At 42.9% G+C, this 25641-nt stretch overlaps 1 long non-coding RNA gene across 1 annotated transcript in view; it reads right to left on the bottom strand.

Annotated features, from left to right (window-relative positions):
• The window catches only part of LOC132460759 (uncharacterized), a 27812-nt gene extending 2171 nt beyond the window's left edge, over positions 1 to 25641 (bottom strand). Inside the window, exons 1-2 of the long non-coding RNA XR_009526412.1 lie at positions 25176 to 25641; positions 21007 to 21084 (exon numbers count right to left, since the gene is read on the bottom strand). This is a non-coding gene — a long non-coding RNA (uncharacterized LOC132460759). The remainder of the gene's footprint in view (positions 1 to 21006; positions 21085 to 25175) is intronic.

The raw sequence follows: 25641 nt of genomic DNA, 5'->3' as shown, positions 1-25641 counted from the left end.
CCATGGGAGGAAAAAAGTGGATGGTATGTGAACTATAGTGGAACAAAAGTCGTTTTAATTAATATTATATCATATAATATTGATACATGATAGAATTATATCAGGGGTGTCAAACGTACGGCCCGCGGTCCGGATCAGGCCCGAGTACGGGTTTAATCCGGCCCGCGAGATGATTTTGTGAAGTACAGTATTGTAAAAAAAAAAAATATATATATATATATATATATATATATAAAAAAAATTATATATTTTTTTATAAAAATCCTTCCTAGCATTACATGGATTGCATTGACTGGCACTGATTAATTTGTTTGTACATTGAACTACTGGACAATTGTGTGTAACTGGAAGTCGCTTTGGAATGTAACGTAAAATGATCTGCTATTTTTCAATGAAGGAAACTTCTTAATGTGTCCACTAGAAGTCGCAATAGCAATTATGTTAAGCAAGCAAACTTCATACCGGGGCTGAGCAGGGAGCAAGTATAAACAGGTAGTGCAGCTAGCCCGGAGCTACCTTGTCGTTCTGCCTTATACTTTCAACATTATGCGCTTTGGCACTCTCATTGCCCCAAAATGTCTCTGTCAAAAAGACGAAAAGTGGACACAGAGTGCAGAGTTTTCCAAGAAAAATGGTCATCGTCCTTTTTATTCACGGAAGTAAATGGGAAACCTGTGTTTGGTGTGCTCACAGCATGTTTAATTTTACATAATTATGCCATATTTTTACCGGTCCGGCCCACTTGGGAATAGATTATCCTCCTCCCTGAGCTAAAATGAGTTTGACACCCCTGAATTATATAATATTAATATATTATAGAATTATATAATATTATATGATAGATAATAATATTTGAATTAAAAAATGTATATGCAATACTAACTACCATCTACGTTCTATATGGAAGGTATGATGCAATTGTCCATTTGGTTTTTGTTATGTCTTTTATGTCTTTTTCATACACACAAAAGCTAATAATGAAAAAAAGATATGAAAGAAATGTTCATGCAAAAATATTAGATCACAAATTAGGCAATCAAAAAAAAAGCCTCCAATAACAAAAATAATAATTATTATTTCAATTTGCACGTACACAATCAAAGTGACAAACTAACTCCACCCACCACAGGCACTAAGCAGAGAGAGAGAGAGAGAGAGAGAGAGAGAGAGAGAGAGAGAGAGAGAGAGAGAGAGAGAGAGAGAGAGAGACAGACAGACAGACAGACAGACAGACAGACAGACAGACAGACAGACAGACAGACAGACAGACAGACAGACAGACAGACAGACAGACAGACAGACAGACAGAGAATGTGCTAGAAAATAATGAGTTCTATCACTTCAACTAAACTAAGAGAGCTTGAGGAATCGAGGAGTCCAGGTCAAGTATTATAAGAGTCTTTATTGCTGCCTGCAATAAAGCTGAGTTAGTTAGTTTAAGTTATAGAACTCGGTTATTTTCCACCACATAATTGGCGTTACGAACAGCATTGAAGAACAGAGACTCGCCAACTGCTGCAGGACGGGGTCCGAACGAATCAGCAACAGAGCTCATCATAAAAAGGTAAGCAACATTGTTACCATTATATAGGAAGTTGTGTGATCTGTTCTTGCCCTGACTGAACGCTGAGCAGCAGGTAAAGTCTCTTGAAATTAACAAACCATTATTATAGGAAGAGAGAGAGAAAAAGAGGAGGCCTGTGAAAGATTGATGTATGCGCATACTAACCATAAATGCTCTGTGGTTTTAACTAACTAAAACGCTTTGTGGTTCTCTATTGATACGAGTTGTTGTTAAGTAGGCCTACAGTAAGTCCTGGACTGTCTTTTAGAAGAACGAATTAGTGGGAAAGTTCCAATAGGGCAGGGAGTGGGCGGGCCTCTAGATCTTCTAGAGCTCTGTGGAGTGAGCAAGTTTTGTAGGGATCTTTCTGACAGTATCCTAATTGGAGTTGAGTTGTCAGTTGGAATTCAGTGTTGTTAATGAATTCTGTGTTTTTTTCTTTGAGAAGAGCTTCCTTGGGATGCCGACTAGTGAATATTTAATTCCGATCTGGGACCAGTTCAGCTGCAGATCCTGGACCAATTGATGGTGAATTTCTAATTCCGATCTTGGCATTTGGAGAGAACATGCTTCTTGTTATTTTGAGTAAATAAGTTTCTTGTTTGAGGTACTGTTTAAGGTGATTTCTATTCTGGGCTTGGCGTGTTGAGAACAAGTTCCTTGTTCGAAGTAACGATTGAGCGGAATTTTTAAATTCAGACCTTTGACCGATTGAGCAGAGTTTATTTTAATTCTGAGCTTGGACCGATTGAGCAGAATTTTTTCTGGCCTTGTTATCTTGAGAAAATAAGTTTCTTGTTTGAAGTGCCGATTGAGCAAAGTTTTTGAATTCAGACCTTGGACCGATAGAGCGGAATTTTAATTCTGATCTTGGCACTTTGAGGAAATAGGTTTCTTGTTTTAAGTTCTGGTTGAGTAGCTCAGAGCTGGAGTACTCAACCGTTCATGTTTAACACTAGAAACGCCGGGCCATTTTTACTTACTCTGTAAACCCGAATGCTCAAAATAATTAATTGGAATGAGTAGTGTAAACTCAAAATCTTCCTAAAAGTTGTTGTTACTTTAAGAAATTGAGTGACAGTAGCAATTTGCTTATTTTTGAGTGTATCAAACTTGAAATCTTTGATTAATCAGAACTTTTTGCATTTTTATGTAACTGATACTTACAATTATTAACTCAGTGTTACTTAAAACTACATGGATTAAACATGAATTTATGTCTTATTTTGAAAAAACAAATAAATAAATAAAATTAACAACAAATTAAGAAATAAATCAATTGCATCAGATAGATTTGAATAAATTATCACACACACGTTATTAAATACGTTTATAAATAATTCATTGTTATTAGTTTGCATGTAACAAGGTTGGCTATAAATAAATTGAAAGAAAAGAAAATATGTGAGTCTTCCACCGGAAGCGCTCACATATTTTATTTTTTAGTATTTGCGTGCACTTCCTCTGACCGTCACCGGAGCCCAGGAGGAGAAGAGCGGGTGACTAACCGACTGGAGCACGGTAACGCTGAGTTGTGAATGTAAGTAGTCAACATAAAACTTTCTTGAATGTTTGTTTCTGGAGGTTCAACGTGTTTTTAAAACGGACGAAGTGAGTCACGTTTGCAATGTAAAACGGTTAACCGTTATGTTAGCAAGCTAGCATGGAGTTAGCTTCTGAAAGCAGAAGCTAACTCCACGTGTCCCAGTTAACGCCGGAGCCTATCGGCTCGGCCATAACTGTTTCGCGCGCATCTCCCGCTACATATAGGCAGGCCGACCATAAACCTTGTATTATTGATCGTGCCAGCCCTTCGTTGCCTTTTGAAAGGCAACCTCGCCCGGCTAATCAGCCCCGCCCGCCTCCATCGCAGGCCGCTGCGAGCGGCCAGCGGGCTCATGGGGCGATGTCCCGCCCAACAAGCGCCGGCTATTACGGGGCGAGGGAGAAGCGTGTGACAGCGGGAAACACCTCTTTACTAAAGACGGCTGTTTTCTCCCCACACCCCAGTTAACGCCAGAGCCTACCGGTTCGGCCGTAACTGTTTCACACGTCTTTGACCAGGGGTTCTCAAACTTTTTTGGTCCGTCAGACGCTTTTGGTCTGAACGCACCATTAGACTAGCTGAAAGTCATTCATTCGGTTTTTTTTGTGTGTGTGATTTTTGTTGTTGTTGTTGTTATTGCTAGGATAAGAATTTATGAGTGCTACCAGCCCAACTTTACCTAGCTTTGACTTATTTGTGTAATGAAATGTTTTGAATAGTCTATCAGGCATCTTAAACATCTACTTTGTTTTATTCAATGTTGGTGTATTGTTGTACTCTTATGAAGAATATGACTGCCGTTTCTGATAGTTCTGATGGAGGTTTAAATTTCATGACAGGTGTCCTGTAAAATAAAAAATGTATGTTTTCAGGTTGCTGCGACAAATATGACTTGGCACTGTAAGTTGTGTTCAGCTTCTTTTACAACTAGAACATATTTATTTAAACACTGAAGACTGCAGCACAGCCACTTTTCAAAAAGTAGCCCACTCCCATGCCTCCATGATGATTGTATGTGCACATTTCAGACACTTGGTGCACTGAGTACTCATCTGTCAAGATATCATACACAAGAACATAACAGCAGTGCAAAGGAGATTCAGGAACTTGTGACTTTCAAGTGTCCTTTATGCACATTTCAGCAACCATTTTCTGAGTCTGTACTCCTCAGTCACATAAGAACACACTTAAAAAAGCATGAGACAGTGGTATGTCCATACAAAGGTTGCAACTATAGCACAAATGTATACTCTTCCTTTAACACCCATAAAAGTAGAGTGCATCAAGCGAGTCTTGCGTCAGACTTTGGTAGTGACATCACAATTGCCAGACCATTGTGATGAAGAGTCCTGCGGTGAAAGAGCTAATGGACCTCTGGCCTGCTCTTCATATGCAGTCTGAGGTAATATGGGTCAACTCTTTCATCTGTTTTTATCTTTGCTAAATAAATTTAATAAATAAATTCATTTTGTAGGTTATTTTTCAATTTTTATCTTTGCTACTGTATGTCATTGATGACATTGTCTGTAATGTTGCCTAATTTCATTCATCATAAAATAAATAATTGCTGTTACTGTCCTTTCTACAATGCAGGTGTATGCAGAGTTCCAACGGATAACTAACCAGAACCTACCTAACACTTTCTACGCGGAGCTTGATCGCCACACTCCTCGTTTGATGGCCTTATTTAGGCAGAAGGCCTCCAAAACTGGAAAGACGGCAGATGCTTTGGCAGACATTTTCAAAGTCCATGATACACAGGTGATTATACAGTACATTTCAGAGGTAGAGTCTTAGTGTAATGTTGGGAGTTTAATGCTTCAAATAAGCTTTTAAATTCCGTAATTGCACCAGATGAGTCAGCAGATTATTAGTGGATTTATGTGCAGATGCTGGAATTTAATTAACTAATAATTAGTTGGGACTATTTGGCATTGGGTTAGAATTGTAAACTTGTCACAACACTATTTTAATCTTCTTAGGAATTGCATGATGTCCACACAAGGCGTACCACTGTTCTCCATGCCCTTCCTGTGTATCTACGTGAGGAAGTCTCTGGATTTTTCAGAACATGTGTGGTAAGTCCAAGTAAAGAGATATCATGCCTATTATACTGTAAATTAACCAGTTCATATTTTCATTTCATTTCCAACACACTAGAATTCCTGTATATGTACCAGTATTTCAACTTCAAACCTCTGGCAAGATGTTCATAAGTGTGAAACCTCTGGCAAGATGTTCATAAGTGTGAACCATTACGGCATCAAAAAAAATCAACTGCAAAGAAAAGTAGCAGTCATTAGCCTAACAGTGGAACACATAAAAGTCATCTCACTTTCTCAGCAATGAGAGCACAACGCAACAGAATGAACAGGAGTCTTTCAGACTTGTGTATTTCTTGTTATTTATATGACCTCCAACTGTAATCAAAATGGCCACAGCCATAGTTTCAGTAAATGTGATTATATGATCTCATTTTCATTTTTTAGGATGATATGGATGAGCCAGACCTGCGGGATGCATCAGTGGTCCTCCTTACAACTGTCAGCGATGATGCAACAAGCCCAGTTCACTACCACCCAGTGAGAGTCTCTGTCGTCCTAGAGGGTGATGTGGTTGTCAGCCTCCCCAGGCTTGCAGATGCCTTCCTGGTAATATTCGGCCTGATCTATGCACTACATCTCAGTTATCCCGAGGGACTGACAAACACCTTTGAGTTCACACAGAAAATCTTACTTGGTCTTGATGACTCTAAACTGTCACCCAAGCTGCAGACTCTTAAAAATGACCTGATGTTGTATGTGTAACTCAAGATCCAATAAGGAGTGGTGGATTCTGATGGCTCACTCTGTTAGAGCACAGTCCACAATGAGAATATGTCAGGTCCATGTTGACTACTGTTCAACTGTAGATGTTAAAGTTGCTGTTCTACTCAACTTGTTTTTAGCCAAATGGCACAAAGTACACACTGTCTTCGTACTGGTTAATATACATTTTATTGTTTAACTGAAATGCAGGGTTGAATTAAGTGTTTATACACTATGGCATTTTGTTTTTAAAATGTGTACTATATAGTTCTGGGAAATAATTCTTTATCAGAAAATAAAGTTCTTCATTGATACATTTTCATAAATAAATAAACAACTCAGAGTTTCAGGCTGCTTTACTTCAGTAAAGTAGCCACCTTTCTAGTTGGAAACAGTGTTATAGTGACTTTATTTTCTTCTGAGGATGGGATGTTTATTCTGTTATGGAAATGGATCAAATAACAAGTTTTTATTGTCTTATTAATATTTTTTATTCTGATTTTCGAGTTTGAATTACTTTTCTAAAGCTATACAGTGCACCCTGAAGTTGCTAGATTTGAACCAGATAGCCAAAGAAGGCTACACACTGCCTTTGCACATGTAAATGTACAGTTTTGAAATTTTAGCAGTTCTAGTTGTGAAGAATTTATAAGCAATTAGTTTATACGTTGCTGCACTGCAAGTTTACAAGCAGATGTCCACAAGTGTGCCTTTGTAATTGTTTCTTTAATTCTCTTTTTTGCCATTACTGTCTTTCAAATATTGTTTGTTTCATTTTGTGCTAAAAGGCACAGGTGTGGGCAAATAATCTTTCTAAACTCCAATTTTTGGTCACCACCCAAGACTTGCTGATTCCCCCCTGCTAATGTTGTATTAACAGTTTATAAGCTATTTGCGACAAATATTTTTTTAGCTTTTCTGAGTTTGAATATTTTCTATTCCATGGTTCACCTTAAAGTATAAACAAAAAGGCCAGAAGTAGACTTGATAATTTATATTTTTTATTTATGCATTTATTTATTTATGTTTTTTTAGAGACTGGGCAAGAAAAGTTTATACTAAACATCTGAATAGAAAAAAAAAACTTTTAATTTGATGTGGGTTTCTTTTGTTTGACTTTTAAGTCAAGTGTACTTATTATGTTTAAGGCAATCAGTTGCCACAAATATTTTACGTTTGGAGGTAAATGATTTTGATTTGTGCAAGTCTATGTTTTTGAGTTATGAGTAATCAAAAGATTGATTGAAAAAAACTAATAAATGTTAAGTTAATGAAACTTAAAAATCCTGAGTTTTCGTGCTTGAAATTATTAAGTTCACTTCAGTTATTGCAATAAGAAAGATAAATAAAAATTCTGAGTAGCAGAACCTGAAAATATTTGAGTTGGCTTAATCAGTCAATTTAATTTCATTATAATTTAAAATTACATTTACCATAAACTCCAAATATATAAGCTCTGATATACTCAAATGTTTGAGTTTATGAACTCAAAATAATTGTGGCAACTGATTACCTAACTTTTTTTGAGTACTGCTAACTTATTCGGGTTTACAGCGCCGCAAGAGGACCCCTAAGTCATTTGAATGAGAGGCTGTGCATTTGCACATAATGATCACTAGGTGGCGCCAATGAGCTATTACCGCGCGAGCGCCACATGTGTGTGTGTGTCACAAGCCTAGTCCTCACGATTTTGTCATAAATGTACGGCTTCGTATGAACGGGGCCTAAACCATACACAAATTATCAAATATATTAAAGAATAACAAATCATTACGCTTGGATGAATGAAATAGTATTTTTTTTATTAAGCAATGAGTGAGCCGTTTCAAACGATTGGCGACTAGCGTTCTGGTGCATATTTACCACTACCACTGGACTGGAGTGAGGGTTCATCTAGTAGGCTGTTTAGAACGGGGCTTCAACAAAAATAAGTGCCGTGGCCGTTGGCCGTTTTCACACCTAACCGTGCTCAACTGGCCCCTATTGTTCTCTGGCCTGTATTCACACTAGGCAATCTGTGGCCTGGCCACGGTAGGCTCTTGTACATACCACACAAACATGATACTTTTAAGACTAAGCCATACACAAATTATCAAATATATTAAAGAATAACAAATCATTACGCTTGGATGAATGAAATAGTATTTTTTTGTCATCACGTCGTAATACGTCACCATCAAGCGTCCGCTTAGTAGAACAACACAGACAACACAGATGACACGTTACTCACTTTGTTGCTTATTTTGGAGCAGCACATTTTTATATTTCCGCGTGTGAGCTAGAACCCCAATTTACCCTCCCGGACCCTGCACACACTGGTGGTTTATTGGGTTTCATTCTGTTGTAGATGCGACGGCTCCGCTGTTCCAGGGGTGGGGGGAACAGCGGATCTCCACAGAGATAACGCAGCGATAGGATCATGAGCAGTTGACTTCTAACTTGATAAAGTGAAATGTGAGAGAGAAGGTGATGCAGTCGTATTAAACAAAGACGTTGAAAGATGGTGCGATCTACGAGAGAGACGCAAATTATTCTAACACCCGTTCGTCCGGGGTTCAATCCCCACCGAATCAGTGTTTTAGGAAGGACTCAGCCAACTGCTGATTAATACATTTAATGTAATACATGGGATTTGATGTCTCAGCCACACCCACAGTGTCTATTGTCTATGCTAGGGTACTTACTTATCTATTCATTCAAAAATAATGTAACAATTTGCATTTGATAGTAGCAAATGATCTATTGCAATAGTTTGAACAGTGTGTCCACTCATTTTTATATCCTTCTATATTTTTAAATCCTTTTATTTATAATTTTTTTAATTATATTAATAAAATAAAAAATATATAAACTTTGATTTATAATTTTTTAATGTCACGCAATCGACCCGCACTACTCTCGCGGTCGACCAGTCGATCGCGGTCGACGTATTGGCCACCTCTGTCTGTCTGTCTGTCTGTCTGTCTGTCTGTCTGTCTGTCTGTCTGTCTGTCTGTCTGTCTGTCTGCCTATCTGCCTGTCTGTCTGCCTGTCTGTGTATCAACCTATAGATATCAATCTTATTCACTTCAGAATGTCCCCTTGCGACCTCTGCTGACAAAGAAAGAGCATTGCATCCTTGGGAAAAAAACAATTACATACGAACACATAAAAAAATGCTCTATAATAGCTTTCCCGGTCTGAAATTTAAATTAGGTCTGAAATAAATTAGACAGACTGAGAATAATTAAACTGAAATAATTGTGTAAACCTTCCTGGATTTAAAAATAGCCCTAATGGTGGGAAGGGCCGCATTCCAATCGGCATAAGTAAAATAAAATAATTTAACTAACGAGTAGAATAAAGTAAAATAAATTGTATTAAAAATAGTGTTTATACATCTAGAGAAGATTAATATGGCACCGACGGCAGTGGAGATTTTGAGCAGAGACTGTCCATTGCTTAAAGATGAGATTAAAAAGATCTCTGAGAAATGGGAAAAGAGAACAGCAAAATCAGGCACAATATGGCCCGTGGGAGGGACTTCTGATGCAGTGATGTGTAGGGACATGGAGGTAATAATTTGAAATCACAAAGCTAAAAGAAGCGGAAAAAAGTAACCGAAAGGTTGCTAGTTCAATCCCCGGCTCCTGCTAGCTGAGTGTCGATGTGTCCCTGAGCAAGACACTTAACCCTAACTGCTCCTGTCGCCTCGCATGGTTGACTCTGCCGTCGGTGTGTCAATGTGTGTATTAACCGATGTAAGTCGCTTTGGATAAAAGCATCTGCCAAATGCCTAATTGTAATTGTAAGGAAAGAAAAGAGAACAGCTGGAGAAATAGAAAATAAAGATGAGAAAACTGAGCCATTATCCCTGAAGGCTCAGTCACCACCGTGTAACACAGGATTGTATCCCCTGATAACAGGCACGGTAGATATTAAAGGGGAGGTCGAACGAAATGCAGAAAATAAGGGTTGTGACAAGGCCCACCCATACACATGGACTGTAATGAAGGAATTAGGAGAACAAGTAACGGTGATGACATTGACGGTGACAACGGGGACAAAGATGGGAAAAGTGATAACGAGCAATTAAGCGATGGGCCTCCGCTAGGAAATAAGAAGACTAGAAGAGGGAAGAGGTCAGTGGAGAGTCAGAGGAAGAGAAGAACGAAGGGCAGAGATAACAGAGTGGTGGAACACACGAGGGCGTACTGAAAGCATACTTGAGATAAAACAATAGAAAGACGAGAATCATTCTGGAGTGTGTTGTGCGAACCCTGAGAAACACCTGGCAGTGTGTTTTGCAAGCCACTCGGCTTTGTTGTGGCCTGTTCGCGGATAGCAATAAAGTCTCTTATCATACTTGACCTGGACTCCTCGTTTCCTCAAGCACTCTGAGTTTAGTTGAAGTGATAGAACTCGGTTATTTTCTACCACAAGAGAGAGAGAGAGAGACAGAGAGAGAGAGAGAGAGAGAGAGAGAGAGAGAGAGAGAGAGAGAGAGAGAGAGAGCGAGAGCGAGAGTGACAGACAGAGCAAGAGAGAGGGAGGGAGTGAGCTCAAACTAGAGTCGATTTGGCACAAAGTGAGGCTGTCTGGGAAAACAGATGGCTCAGTTAGGACTCAGTGAATCAGAGTAGGCGAGCTGGAACGCTGGCTCCATTAACACGCCAGGCCAACACACTGACACCAAAAGTCTAGCGTCTGAAACACAGCCGAACCTAATAATAACAAGGTTTGAGCTGCTATGTTTGAGGATGGAGGGAGAGACGGGGCAGGGACGGAGGGAGGGAAGGAGGGAGGGAGGGTGTGTCTTGAGGGTGTGACTAGTGTCTTGAAACAACTGCAGTTTCGACCTAATAATAACACAGTTTGAGATATTATGCTCGATGATGGAGGGAGAGAGGGGGGAGGTGAGGGAGGTTAGGAGGGAGGAAGAGAGAGAGGTGGGAGAGGGGGAGAGAGAGAGAGAGAGAGGGGGCGTGAATGAGTGAGGGAGGGAGGTGGGAGAGAGAGAGAGGGAAGGAGGTGGGAAGGAGAGAGAGAGAGAGAGAGAGAGAGAGAGAGAGAGAGAGAGAGAGAGAGAGAGAGAGAGAGAGAGAGGTTTGGATTGAGTGATTGAAATTCTATATTGACACATGCACAATGGTAAGCATACAAATGTAAATCAGGTCAAAAGGATACACAACTCAAAAAAACCATTGCGGTCCCTTGGTAGTGTAAGCATGCATATAGGTGTATGTAAGTGTGTGTGTTAAAGGTCCCATGGCATGGTACTTCATTGATGGGGGAGGGACAGAGGGAGGGAAGGAGGGAGGGAGGGTGTGTCTTGAGGGTGTGACTAGTATCTTGAAACAATTGCAGTTTCGACCTAATAATAATAATAATAATAAGTAACAATGGCTTTTGCAAAGGCCACAGGATTCAAAGATTTTTGGTGGAGTTACAAATGACCACTTACTCAAAGTGTATGGTAGGTCCACTTACCTAAGTGCCGCTTTTTACACCCTTTACCTTTACATTAAAGGTCCCATGACATGAAAATCTCAATTTATGAGGTTTTCTAACATAAATATGAGTTCCCCTAGCCTGCCTATGGTCCCCCAGTGGCTAAAACTTGCGTTTGGTGTAAAACGAGCACTAGCTGTTCTGCTCGCCTTTGAAAAAACGGAGGCTCAAGCGCGCTGATTTGGAAATCTGTGCTCATGACGTCATGAGGAATCTCAGCTCCTCCCCTTACTCTGCCTGGCCCGCCCAGAGACGTTGGCCCGCCAATGAGACTCGACCGTGCGAGCGCCACATGTGTGTGTGTGAATACACACACTGTAACGCAAGTGTTTCTGGGCGGTTCTTTGACGTGTCTTGTATTTCCACAACGAGACTGTCGTGGGGGTTATCTAAGCCATGGTTGAGAAGGAATTGGGGGAAAGGAACTTTGGTTTGACTCGCTGAAGTACATGAACTGCGACATGCCGCCGGTTGCCGAGAGGCACCATCGCCCGGCAGCGGGCAGCGCGCGGTTCAGTCGACTTCAGGTTGATGTGGAAGAACCAGAGACGTCGCAGAACCCGACAAAGTCGTTTGTGATTCATAATATCGTCTGGAGGCGCACACAATATGTTATATGATATAGATATCTATGTATTATATGATAGTATTTAGATAGAGAGCTCCACAACCCAGTCGCCAAGAAAAAACGTCAGTGGTGTACGTTTCCATGAACACTGGATACGTAGCATTTCAACGTAAAAAATAGCGTGTTATACCTACAATATCCACGTGTGCCGCTGTGGAGGCGGGTTTCGGGGTTTGGGTTTCACGGCTTTCGCGGCAAATTGTGGACACGATTGTTTAGGGGGGGGGGGGGGGGCAGACTGTTGATGACCGGGGAGGGGGGGGGGGGGGGGAGAGACACGTTTGTTGAGGGGGGACGACGACACACGATTGTAGGGGGGGGGGACACGTTAGTTGAAGGGGGGGGGGGGGGACACGTTTGTTGAGGGGGGGGGGAGACACGTTTGTAGGGGGGGGGGGGGCACGCTCGACAACGAGAGTTGGTTTTTATTGAACGCTCGACAACGAGAGTTGGTTTTTATTGAACGAGACTTCAACACGGAACAGCTGCGCGAAACGATGGTCACGTCACTCTCGGTGACGGTGTCGACAATAATGAACACACGAACAATGTTAATAGAACAACACACAACCACATAACATCCCGAACCCATTCACCCCACTTAATCCTAACAACAAAACAAGTTAACAAAAGCCCCATTTGTCAACTGAGAACCCCAATTCCCAGAATCCCCCGCGGCTCCGGAACACGGCGTAGCTTATATTAATCTTTATTATCTGAATGGGAAATGCAATATTTTAGGACAGATACACCATTAAACGCGTTTCTAATGACATTTCTAGCGAGAAATGTACATTTTCCTTACATAATCTTCAGTCAGTGAATGTGTATGATCTTTATTAATCTTTATTATCTGAATGGGAAATGCAATATTTTAGGACCGATTCACCGTTAAACGTGTTTCTAATAACATTTCTAGCGAGAAATATACTTTTTAATTGCATAATCTTCAGTCAGTGATTGTGTCTGATCTTTAGTTTTATAGTTATTAGGAGTTGATCGGCTCGCTCGCATGTTTCAACGACGTCAGGTTGCTTTCGCTAAACTAGCAGCTCACGTGCTTCCTGCGTTTGTGTTATTAAACTGTTACTTTATGTAACTTTGAATGATATCATCTTGTTAGAAACACGTATATCTGAGAGCCAACCCAGTCGCCAAAATCATACCTACGTTGACAGTTTACGTTTCGTGAACACTGGATTACGTCGCATTTCAACATAAAATAGCGTGTTATACACACACACACACGCACGCACATGCACACACACACACACACACACACACGCACACGCACACGCACACGCACACGCACGCAAGCACACACACACACACACACACACACACACACACACACACACACACACACACACACACACACACACACACGCACACGGTGCATTTCGCTGCTAAAACCACAACAAAAAAATATTCCCTCAAATATTATTACTTTCAATACGTTGGCCAAAATGGCCAATAATATCATTTTTTTTGGGATGCTTCTAGGACATTTTGGGTGGATTTTGAACGGTATGTGGGGGGCACGTTTTTTGCAGGACCTGGCAACCCTGCGCTGTTGCCCGAGATCTGGATCCACCCCGGCGTGGTGCCGTCTCCTTTTGACCTTTTGACCCCAGACTTCTGGGGGAATAGCTGAATCAATTCATTAGTCAATCAGAAGCATGTAAATATCTTTCCGGTGGCGTAAGAGGACAAACAAGGTATCCTTCAACATCTACGCTTCCAGGCGATTGCAACGGTGCCACACATGAGCATATTCGAACATGTTTAATGGTAGTAATTAGCTGTCGAAATTGGAGGCCTTAATCAATACTGAGCAGCTATTGATTTGCATCCCGATAAAGATTTGTCACAAATGACATGTTATTTAGCATCTACACGTTGAGCTGAGTCCAATGACACCAAGAACGACACTCTAGCTAATGGTAACATGTATTTTACATGGTACACCTAGGTCTAGGACATGATGTCGGTGTAGCAAGAGGCCGAGCTTGATCTCATTGGACTCAGCTTAACGTGTAGATGCTAATTAACATGTAATTTGTCAAAAATCTCCATCGGGAAGCAAATCTATAGCTGGTCATTATTGATAAAGGCCTCCAAAATCGACAGCTAATTACTACCCCGAAACATATTCAAATATGATCATGTGTGGCACTGTTGCAATCGTCTCGAAACGTAGATGTCAAAGGACACCTTGTTTGCTCTGCTGCACCACCGGGAAGATATTTTCATACTTCTAATGGATTGATTCATATTTTAAGGTTCTCGGAGTGAGACTTTAAGTGGCTGCAGCAGAAGTGTTGAGACGAAAGATGATATCAAGAGATTTATAGAATATTCCCATTCACATTATGATTCTTCGTCGTAACATCCGACCAAACATCCTTTACATTCACAGAGCGAAGATTATGAAAGTCCAGGCTCAGCAAGTGCTCCATCTCGTTGCACCTGCACCCAGCGGCTCGCTTGCAAGATTTTGGCCTGAAGTTCTTCCCAGACCTATACCCTAACAGTCCAATATGCATATCTGAGAATCAGGCCTCTCTTCAATAATGACAAAATGTAATGAGAGAAATACAGATTCACTTTTTGTTATCTCATAAGCGGCGTGGTGCCGGCTCCTTTTGACCTTTTGACCCCAGACTTCAAAGACGTGGCCACAGGCCAGCGGTGTCTACACACATTAAGCCACAAATGTACACCTCCATCCCGCAAAAAATGGGGCCTAGAAACTAACCTCTGTCTTATGTACATTGACTGTACCGTTGGAGGTCACGCCCCTTTTCCAGCCTTTTCGAGATAGCTAGGGATGCTAAAATGTTGACACACATTTCCCGGGGCCCCGAGAACGACATATGCAAGATTTGTAGTTCTAGCCCATAGAGAAAAAAAGTTTTCCCAAATGGACTGTCATTTGGACAAAGCCCCTTCAGAAGTGTTGCCTGCGAGACCTAATGGTTCAGAATGTGGTGGAAAAAAAGTTTTTGAGATAGGAAGGTCCTACCGCCCTGAAATTTGAATACCATATTCTAGGGCCTAACTGGGACCCCCGCACCGAAACTTGGCCCGGTCGGACCCCGAGGGCAGGAAGGGGGGGCCTGCCCTTGGGGTCTGACCGCGCCAAGTCTCGGGCAGGAAGGGCCCCCCCTTCCTGCCCTCGGGGTCCGACCGGGCCAAGTTTCGGTGCGGAGGTCCCAGTTAGGCCCTAGAATAAGGTATTAAAATTTCAGGGCGGTAGGACCTTCCTATCTCAAAAACTGTTTTTCCACCACATTCTGAACCATTAGGTCTTGCAGGCTACACTTCTGAGGGGCTTTGTCCAAATGACACTCCATTTGGGAAAACTTTTTTATCTCTAAGGGCTAGAACTCCAAATCTCGGATATGTCGTACACGGGGCCCCGGGAAATGTGTGCAAACATTTTAGCATCCCTAGCTATCTTGAAAAGGTCGGCAAAGGGGCGTGACCTCCAACAGTACAGTAAATGTACATAAGACAGAGGTTAGTTTCTAGTCCCCATTTTTTGTGGGATGGAGGTGTACATTTGTGGCTAAAGGTGTGTAGACACAGCTGGCCTGTGGCCACGTTTTTGAAGTCGGGGGTCAAAAGGTCAAAAGGAGCCGGCACCACGCCGCTTATGAGATAACAAAAAGTTAATGTGTATTTCTCTCATAACTTTTTGTCATTATTAAAGAGAGGCCTGATTCTCAGATATGCATGTTGGATGGCTAGGGTGTTGGTCTGGGAAGAACTTCAGGCCAAAATCTTGCAAGCGAGCCGCTGGGTGCAGGTGCAACGAGATGGAGCACTTGCTGAGCCTGGACTTTCATAATCTTCGCTCTGTGAATGTAAAGGATGTTTGGTCGGATGTTACGACGAAGAATCATAATGTGAATGGGAATATTCTATAAATCTCTTGATATCATCTTTCGTCTCAACACTTCTGCTGCAGCCACTTAAAGTCTCACTCCGAGAACCTAAAAATATGAATCAATCCATTAGAAGTATGAAAATATCTTCCCGGTGGTGCAACAGAGCAAACAAGGTGTCCTTTGACATCAACGTTTCGAGACGATTGCAACAGTGCCACACATGATCATATTTGAATATGTTTCGGGGTAGTAATTAGCTGTCGATTTTGGAGGCCTTTATCAATAATGACCAGCTATAGATTTGCTTCCCGATGGAGATTTTTGACAAATTACATGTTAATTAGCATCTACACGTTAAGCTGAGTCCAATGAGATCAAGCTCGGCCTCTTGCTACACCGAGATCATGTCCTAGACCTAGGTGTACCATGTAAAATACATGTTACCATTAGCTAGAGTGTCGTTCTTGGTGTCATTGGACTCAACGTGAGCTCAACGTGTAGATGCTAAATAACATGTCATTTGTGACAAATCTTTATCGGGAAGCAAATCAACAGCTGCTCAGTATTGATTAAGGCCTCCAATTTCGACAGCTAATTACTACCATTAAACATGTTCGAATATGCTCATGTGTGGCACCGTTGCAATCGCCTGGAAGCGTAGATGTTGAAGGACACCTTGTTCGTCCTCTTACGCCACCGGAAAGATATTTACATGCTTCTGATTGACTAATGAATTGATTCAGCTATTCCCCCAGTAGTCTGGGGTCAAAAGGTCAAAAGGAGACGGCACCACGCCGGGGTGGATCCAGATCTCGGGCAACAGCGCAGGGTTGCCAGGTCCTGCAAAAAACGTGCCCCCCACATACCGTTCAAAATCCACCCAAAATGTCCTAGAAGCATCCCAAAAAAAAAAGATATTATTGGCCATTTTGGCCAACGTTTTGAAAGTAATAATATTTGAGGGAATATTTTTTTGTTGTTGTTTTAGCAGCGAAATGCACCGTGTGCGTGTGTGCGTGTGTGTGTGTGTGTGTGTGTGTGTGTGTGTGTGTGTGTGTGTGTGTGTGTGTGTGTGTGTGTGTCTGTGTGTCTGTGCGTGCGTGTGTGTGCTTGTGTGTGTGTGTGTGTGTGTCTGTGCATGTGCGTGCGTGTGTGTGTGTGTATAACACGCTATTTTATGTTGAAATGCGACGTAATCCAGTGTTCACGAAACGTACACTGTCAACGTAGGTATGATTTTGGCGACTGGGTTGGCTCTCAGATATACGTGTTTCTAACAAGATGATATCATTAAAAGTTACATAAAGTAACAGTTTAATAACACAAACGCAGGAAGCACGTGAGCTGCTAGTTTAGCGAAAGCAACCTGACGTCGTTGAAACATGCGAGCGAGCCGATCAACTCCTAATAACTATAAAACTAAAGATCAGACACAATCACTGACTGAAGATTATGCAATTAAAAAGTATATTTCTCGCTAGAAATGTTATTAGAAACACGTTTAACGGTGAATCGGTCCTAAAATATTGCATTTCCCATTCAGATAATAAAGATTAATAAAGATCATACACATTCACTGACTGAAGATTATGTAAGGAAAATGTACATTTCTCGCTAGAAATGTCATTAGAAACGCGTTTAATGGTGTATCTGTCCTAAAATATTGCATTTCCCATTCAGATAATAAAGATTAATATAAGCTACGCCGTGTTCCGGAGCCGCGGGGGATTCTGGGAATTGGGGTTCTCAGTTGACAAATGGGGCTTTTGTTAACTTGTTTTGTTGTTAGGATTAAGTGGGGTTAATGGGTTCGGGATGTTATGTGGTTGTGTGTTGTTCTATTAACATTGTTCGTGTGTTCATTATTGTCGACACCGTCACCGAGAGTGACGTGACCATCGTTTCGCGCAGCTGTTCCGTGTTGAAGTCTCGTTCAATAAAAACCAACTCTCGTTGTCGAGCGTTCAATAAAAACCAACTCTCGTTGTCGAGCGCGCCCCCCCCCTACAAACGTGTCTCCCCCCCCCCTCAACAAACGTGTCCCCCCCCCCCCCCCCCCCTTCAACTAACGTGTCCCCCCCCCCCTACAATCGTGTGTCGTCGTCCCCCCTCAAACAACCGTGTCTCTCCCCCCCCCCCCCCTCCCCGGTCATCAACAGTCTCCCACCCCCCCCCCCCTAAACAATCGTGTCCACAATTTGCCGCGAAAGCCGTGAAACCCAAACCCCGAAACCCGCCTCCACAGCGGCACACGTGGATATTGTAGGTATAACACGCTATTTTTTACGTTGAAATGCTACGTATCCAGTGTTCATGGAAACGTACACCACTGACGTTTTTTCTTGGCGACTGGGTTGAGCTCCAGGACTGTAACGCAAGTGTTGTAACACTTCCTTGTTATTTGGATAACCGTTCTGCTGTTGGTGTGATGGCGCATAACAGGTCTGGTATTTCTACAACGAGACTCATATTGGGGTTATCTCAGCCAAGGTTGAGAATGAATTGGGGGGAAGGAACTTTAGCTTTGACTCCCTCAAGAACATGAACCACGACATGGAGGAGAAAGGGATTGTTGGCGGCGAATGTCTCCCGCTTGAGCCCCGCTGAGGGACCACCGCCGGAGGCGGAGGTGCATAAGCGCTGCCCGGCAAAGATCCCCTCCTCCTTGTCGTGGTTCATGTTCTTGAGGGAGTCAAAGCCAAAGTTCCTTCCCCCAATTCATTCTCAACCTTGGCTGAGATAACCCCCAATACGAGTCTCGTTGTAGAAATACCAGATACGAGAGTCCGACGTCACACCAACAGCAGAACGGTTATCCAAATAACAAGGAAGTGTACAACACTTGCGTTACAGTCCTGGAGCTCTATATCTAAATAATATCATATACATAGATATCTATATCATATAACATATTGTGTGCGCCTCCAGACGATATTATGAATCACAAACGACTTTGTCGGGTTCTGCGACGTCTCTGGTTCTTCCACTTTCACATCAACCTGAAGTCGACTGAACCGCGCGCTGCCTGCTGCCGGCTGCCCGCTGCCGGGCGATGGTGCCTCGCGGCAACCGGCGGCATGTCGCAGTTCATGTACTTCAGCGAGTCAAATCAAAGTTCCTTTCCCCCAATTCCTTCTCAACCATGGCTCAGATAACCCCCACGACAGTCTCGTTGTGGAAATACAAGACACGTCAAAGAACCGACAAGAAACACTTGCGTTACAGTGTGTGTATTCACATTGATGTGGACGTTGAAGAACCAGGAACGTCGGAGAACCCAACGCGTTCGTATGAGATTCATAATATCGGCTCACACAGCTTTTGGTCGTGATAATATATATTATATGATATAGATATCTGTGTAGGCTATATGATAATATTTAAATATAGAGCTCCAGGACTCCCGTGTGTTCTAGAATATTTACAGAACACGGCTAAAGGCTGTGTGCGGCTCGCCATTGTGATACATCCACTGTAAACAGCGCATGGTGGCTGCAAGCTGCTCAGGGCCACACCCCCACCCTCCTCCTTGACACTCCCACCGAAACAGCGCATTTGGGGGAAGCTCAATGTGCGACTGGCTCGGAGTGGCTGTAACTCTGCACCACGGCTGAATTTAGGGAACGTCTTTGAATACTGTGTTAGTTGCCCACTAATACCTATATTAAAGAATACATAAAATAGCATGTCATGGGACCTTTAAGGGATTTTTGCAGCAACTTACAACCATGCATTCTTCGACAGCGGAGTCGACCATGCAGGGCGACAGCCAGCTGGTCAGGAGCAGTTAGGGTGAGGTGTCTTGCTCAGGGACAGTGTGAAACTCAGCTAGGAGGAGCCTGGGATCGAACTAGCATCCTCCCGGTTACCAGTCAACCCGCTCTGCCTCCTGAGCTACTGCCTTTACTCTTCATCCACCTCTCTGGACTTGCGGATTATCTTGTAATCACTGGCACAGCCCTCTCTCCTAGCTTCACTCGTGAATCCCTCACAGACAGCCATACGTACCCAGTAACAGGCTGTTTCCCAATGTCAAGGAAGCATGCTCAACGGCCGCCCTTTTAAGGATGCTATGTCATAGAACGCCGACAAGCACTGTTCCAATGTTGAGGACACTCGAAAGCTGCGCCATTTTCGCGTCCTTTGTTTTTGAGAATTCCGAGATTTTTCAAGGATGCATCGCTGAATCCGAGGCGAGCCAAAACTACCCACAATCCACTGCGTTCACACGCTGCACGGGATATAAAAAATGGCAGAGGGAAAGCAGTAGACGTTCAAATGTAAGTGAAGTTATATTAAATTATATTGATATTATATTAATAAATGCACCACCGATCATTTGCAATGTTTGTAATTTGTAATGAACGTATATAATTGTATTTTATATAATATACTTATGTGTTCAAAGCACTGGTAGATTGTAGGTATATATGAATGAATCAGATCAGTTAAATAATATATCCAAATAAATACATGATTATCATCACTTTCTTTGTCTTTTTCCCCCTGCATAATAGTAATCAACCATACAGTAAATGTGATGAATTAAGTTCTCAGACAATTTCACTTAGTTTTATAAAAATTGAATGGATTTTTTTTTAATAAAGACGATTCGATCAACCGCAACAAAGCTTTTGTGACTTCCTCAAAGAGGCTCCATGCGAAGGAGACATGACCGCATTCATAACAGACAAAAGTCAAATAAATATCGATCAACTTGATTGCTGCCATGTTTTATTCATAAGCGCAATTGTGTTTACAAGCGTAAACGCAGTATTAAAAAGCGGAAGCGCTTCCACACTAGCAAGTCGTTCCAAAGTCCGAACATTACAAACGCTAGGAAGCACTCGAGCTAGCACTCTAGTCTCATCTCCATAGGACGCGACTAGCAGGGACGCGTCCTAGCAAGGCTGCAGCCTTCACATTGGGAAACAGCCACAGTGTGTGCAACAGATACTGTTGCACACTGATTGATTAATGAGCAACAGGTGTGCAGCCTCCCCCAGCCCCAGAGTCCAATCAGACTCAGACCAGGTGAGGTTGCTGAGACCAGACATCCTTTACATTCTCAGATGTACCTCGTCTTCATGGGAGTCTTTCAGTGCCTCCATCTCTTCCTCGTGTTCGTCGTTCTTGGTGTTAAGCGCGTAAATCACCTGAGAGAGAGAGAGAGAGACAGAGAGCGTTCAAGACTTAAACAGAATCAGTTTTTTTGCCAGTTATATATATCTATATACATACACATCACCTGAAAAAGAGAGGGAGAGAGAGAGAGAGACAGATAGTGAGAGAAAAGAGAGTGAGAGAAAGAGCAAGAGAGCGAGAGAGAGAAAGAGCGAGAGAGAAAAAGAGAAAGAGAAAGAGAGGGAGAGCGAGAGGGAGAGAGGGAGGGCATTCAAGACTTAAACTGACTTTAAGTTTCTCCAGTTAAACATCTATTTATATATACATACACATGCAAACATAAATTGCTCTCTACTTTGTTACTATTTTTTCTTCTTATACTATCATTCTGTTTTTTGCATTGTTAAGGAGAACTTGGGATACAACAATGTTCTTGGCAGCTATGATTGCTATGCCTGTTATGATGTGCATATGACAAATAGAATAACCTGAGCTTCATATTTCTTGTTTCGTCACTTTTGTTTCTTTTCATTCAGAACCCCTTTCCACACGTAGCTAAAAATCTGTCTCAGTCCAGTGTCTAGGCAAAAGGCACACCATCTTCCAGTAAAGACAGCGAAGCAATTTATTATTTATGTTAATTTATGTTAACCAGTTCACACCACTCCGAATTGAAACCGGTTCACACTGAAACCAGGTCAAATTGAAACCAATTCACACTGAAACCAGTTCAATTAAAAAACAGTTCACACTGAAACCAGTCCGAATTGAAACCGGTTCACACTGAAACCAGTACAAATTTAAACCATTTCACACTTAAACCAGTTCAAACTCACTGCAACAATGCGTCCATCCGTGCCGTAGGTCTTGCCTGTACTGTTAAACCATCCCATTAAGTATTAAATGAATTATGGATGCTTGTTTTAAAGGGGACTTATTATACCACCAGGTGTGAGTGTGATTAGCCTTACAAGCCGTTTCGAAAATCGGCCTAATATGACATCACTAGTGGGTGTGTCCACCTAGATCTGTGCTGGATAGATGAGCAATGTTTACTTCAGTCCACTGGGTAGGCTGGTAGATAGATCTATCCAGCACAGATCTAGGTGGACACACCCACTAGTGATGTCATATTAGGCAGATTTTCGAAACGGCTTGTAAGGCTAATCACACTCACACCTGGTGGTATAATAAGTCCCCTTTAATGGTGGAAGGGACATGGACACTTTCTCTTGACTTCCTGCCTCTCCCTCCCTACTTCAGAATGAGTTGGATAAGTCTTTCTATGACTCTAGGTCAAAGTCTCTCTATGACTTTAGAGTCTAGGTGATAAGTCTCTCACTGACTCTAGAGTCTAGGTGATAAGTCTCTCTATGACTCTAGAGTCTAGGTGATAAGTCTCTCTATGACTCTAGAGTCAAGGGGATAAGTCTCTCTATGACTAGAGTCTAGGTAATAAGTCTCCCTATGATACTAGAGTCTAGGTGATAAGTCTCTCCATGACTCTAGAGTCAAGAGTAGGCCTGTTTGTCCATCCGTGCCGTAGGTCTTGCCTGTACTGTTAAACCATGCCATAAAGTATTCAATGAATTATGGATGCTTGTTTTAATGGTGGAAGGGCCGCACATGGACACTTTCTCTTGGCTTCTCTCTGTTGACTTCCTGCCTCTCCCTCCCTACTTCAGAATGAGTCGGATAAGTCTTTCTATGACTCTAGGTCAAAGTCTCTCTATGACTTTAGAGTCTAGGTGATAAGTCTCTCACTGACTCTAGAGTCTAGGTGATAAGTCTCTCTATGACTCTAGAGTCAAGGGGATAAGTCTCTCTATGACTAGAGTCTAGGTAATAAGTCTCCCTATGATACTAGAGTCTAGGTGATAAGTCTCTCCATGACTCTAGAGTCTAGGTGATAAGTCTCTCTATGACTCTAGAGTCAAGGTGATAAGTCTCTCTATGACTCTAGAGTCAAGAGTAGGCCTGTTTGTCCATCCGTGCCGTAGGTCTTGCCTGTACTGTTAAACCATCCCATAAAGTATTCAATGAATTATGGATGCTTGTTTTAATGGTGGAAGGGCCGCATATGGACACTTTCTCTTGGCTTCTCTCTGTTGACTTCCTGCCTCTCCCTCCCTACTTCAGAATGAGTCGGATAAGTCTTTCTATGACTCTAGGTCAAAGTCTCTCTATGACTTTAGAGTCTAGTTGATAAGTCTCTCACTGACTCTAGAGTCTAGGTGATAAGTCTCTCTATGACTCTAGAGTCTAGGTGATAAGTCTCTCTATGACTTTAGAGTCAAGGGGATAAGTGTCTCTATGACTAGAGTCTAGGTGATAAGTCTCTCACTGACTCTAGAGTCAAGGGGATAAGTCTCTCTATGACTCTAGAGTCAAGGAGATAAGTCTCTCTATGACTAGAGTCTAGGTAATAAGTCTCCCTATGATACTAGAGTCTAGGTGATAAGTCTCTCCATGACTCTAGAGTCTAGGTGATAAGTCTCTCACTGACTCTAGAGTCTAGGTGATAAGTCTCTCTATGACTCTAGAGTCAAGGGGATAAGTCTCTCTATGACTCTAGAGTCAAGGGGATAAGTCTCTCTATGACTAGAGTCTAGGTAATAAGTCTCCCTATGATACTAGAGTCTAGGTGATAAGTCTCTCCATGACTCTAGAGTCTAGGTGATAAGTCTCTTACTGACTAAAGTCTAGGTGGTAAGTCTCTCGCTGACTCTAGTGTCTAGGTGATTAGTCTCTCTATGACTCTAGGTGATAAGTCTTTCACTCCTGAAAAGTCTCTATATGACTCCGCTATCAAGTAAAAGATGGCGGAAACAAAGTGACACAGGTTCAAAGTAAAATCGCAACAAAGCCCATTCATATTGTTTTAATAAAAGGTGTGTCATAAAAATATATATAACCCACTAGTGTGTTGAGCTTGTAGTATGCATAGAAGCCACAAGATAACGACCAACCTACAGACTGCAATCCCCCCACCTCCAAACAGGCCAAAGTTGCCAGAATTTTGCCCGAATCTTGCCAGACATTTTCCCGCATTTTGCAAGCATTTTGCCAGCTTTATGTCTGCATTGTGCCAGCATTTTGCAAGCATTTTGCTAGCAATTTCCCGGATATGTACCGTTTATTTCCCTTCATTATGTGTTTGTCGATACCCGGCCGGTAGCGTTCCTCTGTGCAGGAGTAGGCCTGTTTGTTTTCGGTCGTCGGCGAGCTGAGAGGAGGAGTGAAGCGCTGCCAAAACACGAGGTTGCTCTAAAAGGTGACATAACTTCACTGATCCCAGGCTAGCAAAAAAAAAACACGCGCACCAAACACGCACGCACAAACACACGCATTACACGTGCACACAAGGGCACATGGTAATGGTATAGTCTGGGGTAGTCAATAGGAACTCGGCAGAGCTACACCGTCATAGAATGATAACAATTCCTCTTTCATTCATACCTGTGTGTGTGTGTGTGTGTGTGTGTGTGTGTGTGTGTGTGTGTGTGTGTGTGTGTGTGTGTGTGTGTGTGTGTGTGTGTGTGTGTGTGTGTGTGTGTGTGTTTGCGGTTTTTTTATACCTAAAAAAAACGTCCAGCGACATGAGGAGCACTGGGTGCATCCCATCATTCACGAATAAACGGCATCCCCCCCCCACCATCCTGTCCCCTGGTTGAAGTACCGTTTACTGTGGAGCAGGACGCCTCCACTCTCCGCTACGGAAACAACACCGCTACAAACGGGGGCTCCGACAGCACGTAAACACACACACGCACACACATAGGCTACATGCATGCACAGAAACACATACACACACAAACATACAAACACACACATACATCCTTGAATGGATCCATAAAGCCTTCGACAGCACGTAAACACACGCACGCTAACACGCGTGCGAGCAAACGCGCACGCACACATGTACGCATGCTCATACGCACGCACGCGAAAAAAACTCACATCTTTACGCCTCTGATGGATCCGTGAAAGGCTCTGACAGCACGTAAACACATGCACGCACACACGCGTATGCACGTGCACACACCCACACGCACACACACACACACACACACACACACACACACACACACACACACACACACACACACACACACACACACACCTTGGTGAGCTGGGCTATCTTCTTGCTCATCTTGAGGTGCAGGTCCTGCGTGTACTCCAGGGACCAGCCGCCGCCGCCTTCTTCGCGCGACATCGCCGCGGCGCACGAGGACGTACGCGTGTGTCTGCTCGTGTTGTCGACGATGGGGGGGCTACAGGGGGTCTGCCACCCGCTCCCGCCCCCGGACGCCATGTTGAGGCGCAGGTAACAGCGCAAGAACGTGCCGGTTAGGGGTCCCGGCGCGGCTTTAGACGTCCAGTACATCAACGCTCATGCCCGCGCGCGCGCGTGCCAGACTCGTTAAGGGGGACGCGCGTGCCCGCGGGGTCATCCTGTTAGAGATGCATCGTCCTCACCGTTGTGATGGACAGAGGCGCGAGGAGACGATGCGAGTTGAGATGCCGTCGCGCGCGCGCTTGCTTTCGCGCTGCCTGCTGCCGCCGCTGCTGCGTCTGTTCTGCGGTGC

This window comes from Gadus macrocephalus, chromosome 7, assembly GCF_031168955.1.
Source record: "Gadus macrocephalus chromosome 7, ASM3116895v1".
NCBI classification, from domain to species: Eukaryota; Metazoa; Chordata; class Actinopteri; order Gadiformes; family Gadidae; genus Gadus; species Gadus macrocephalus.
Note: the sequence above shows the minus strand (reverse complement) of the source record. Positions and strands in the feature narration are given on the sequence as shown.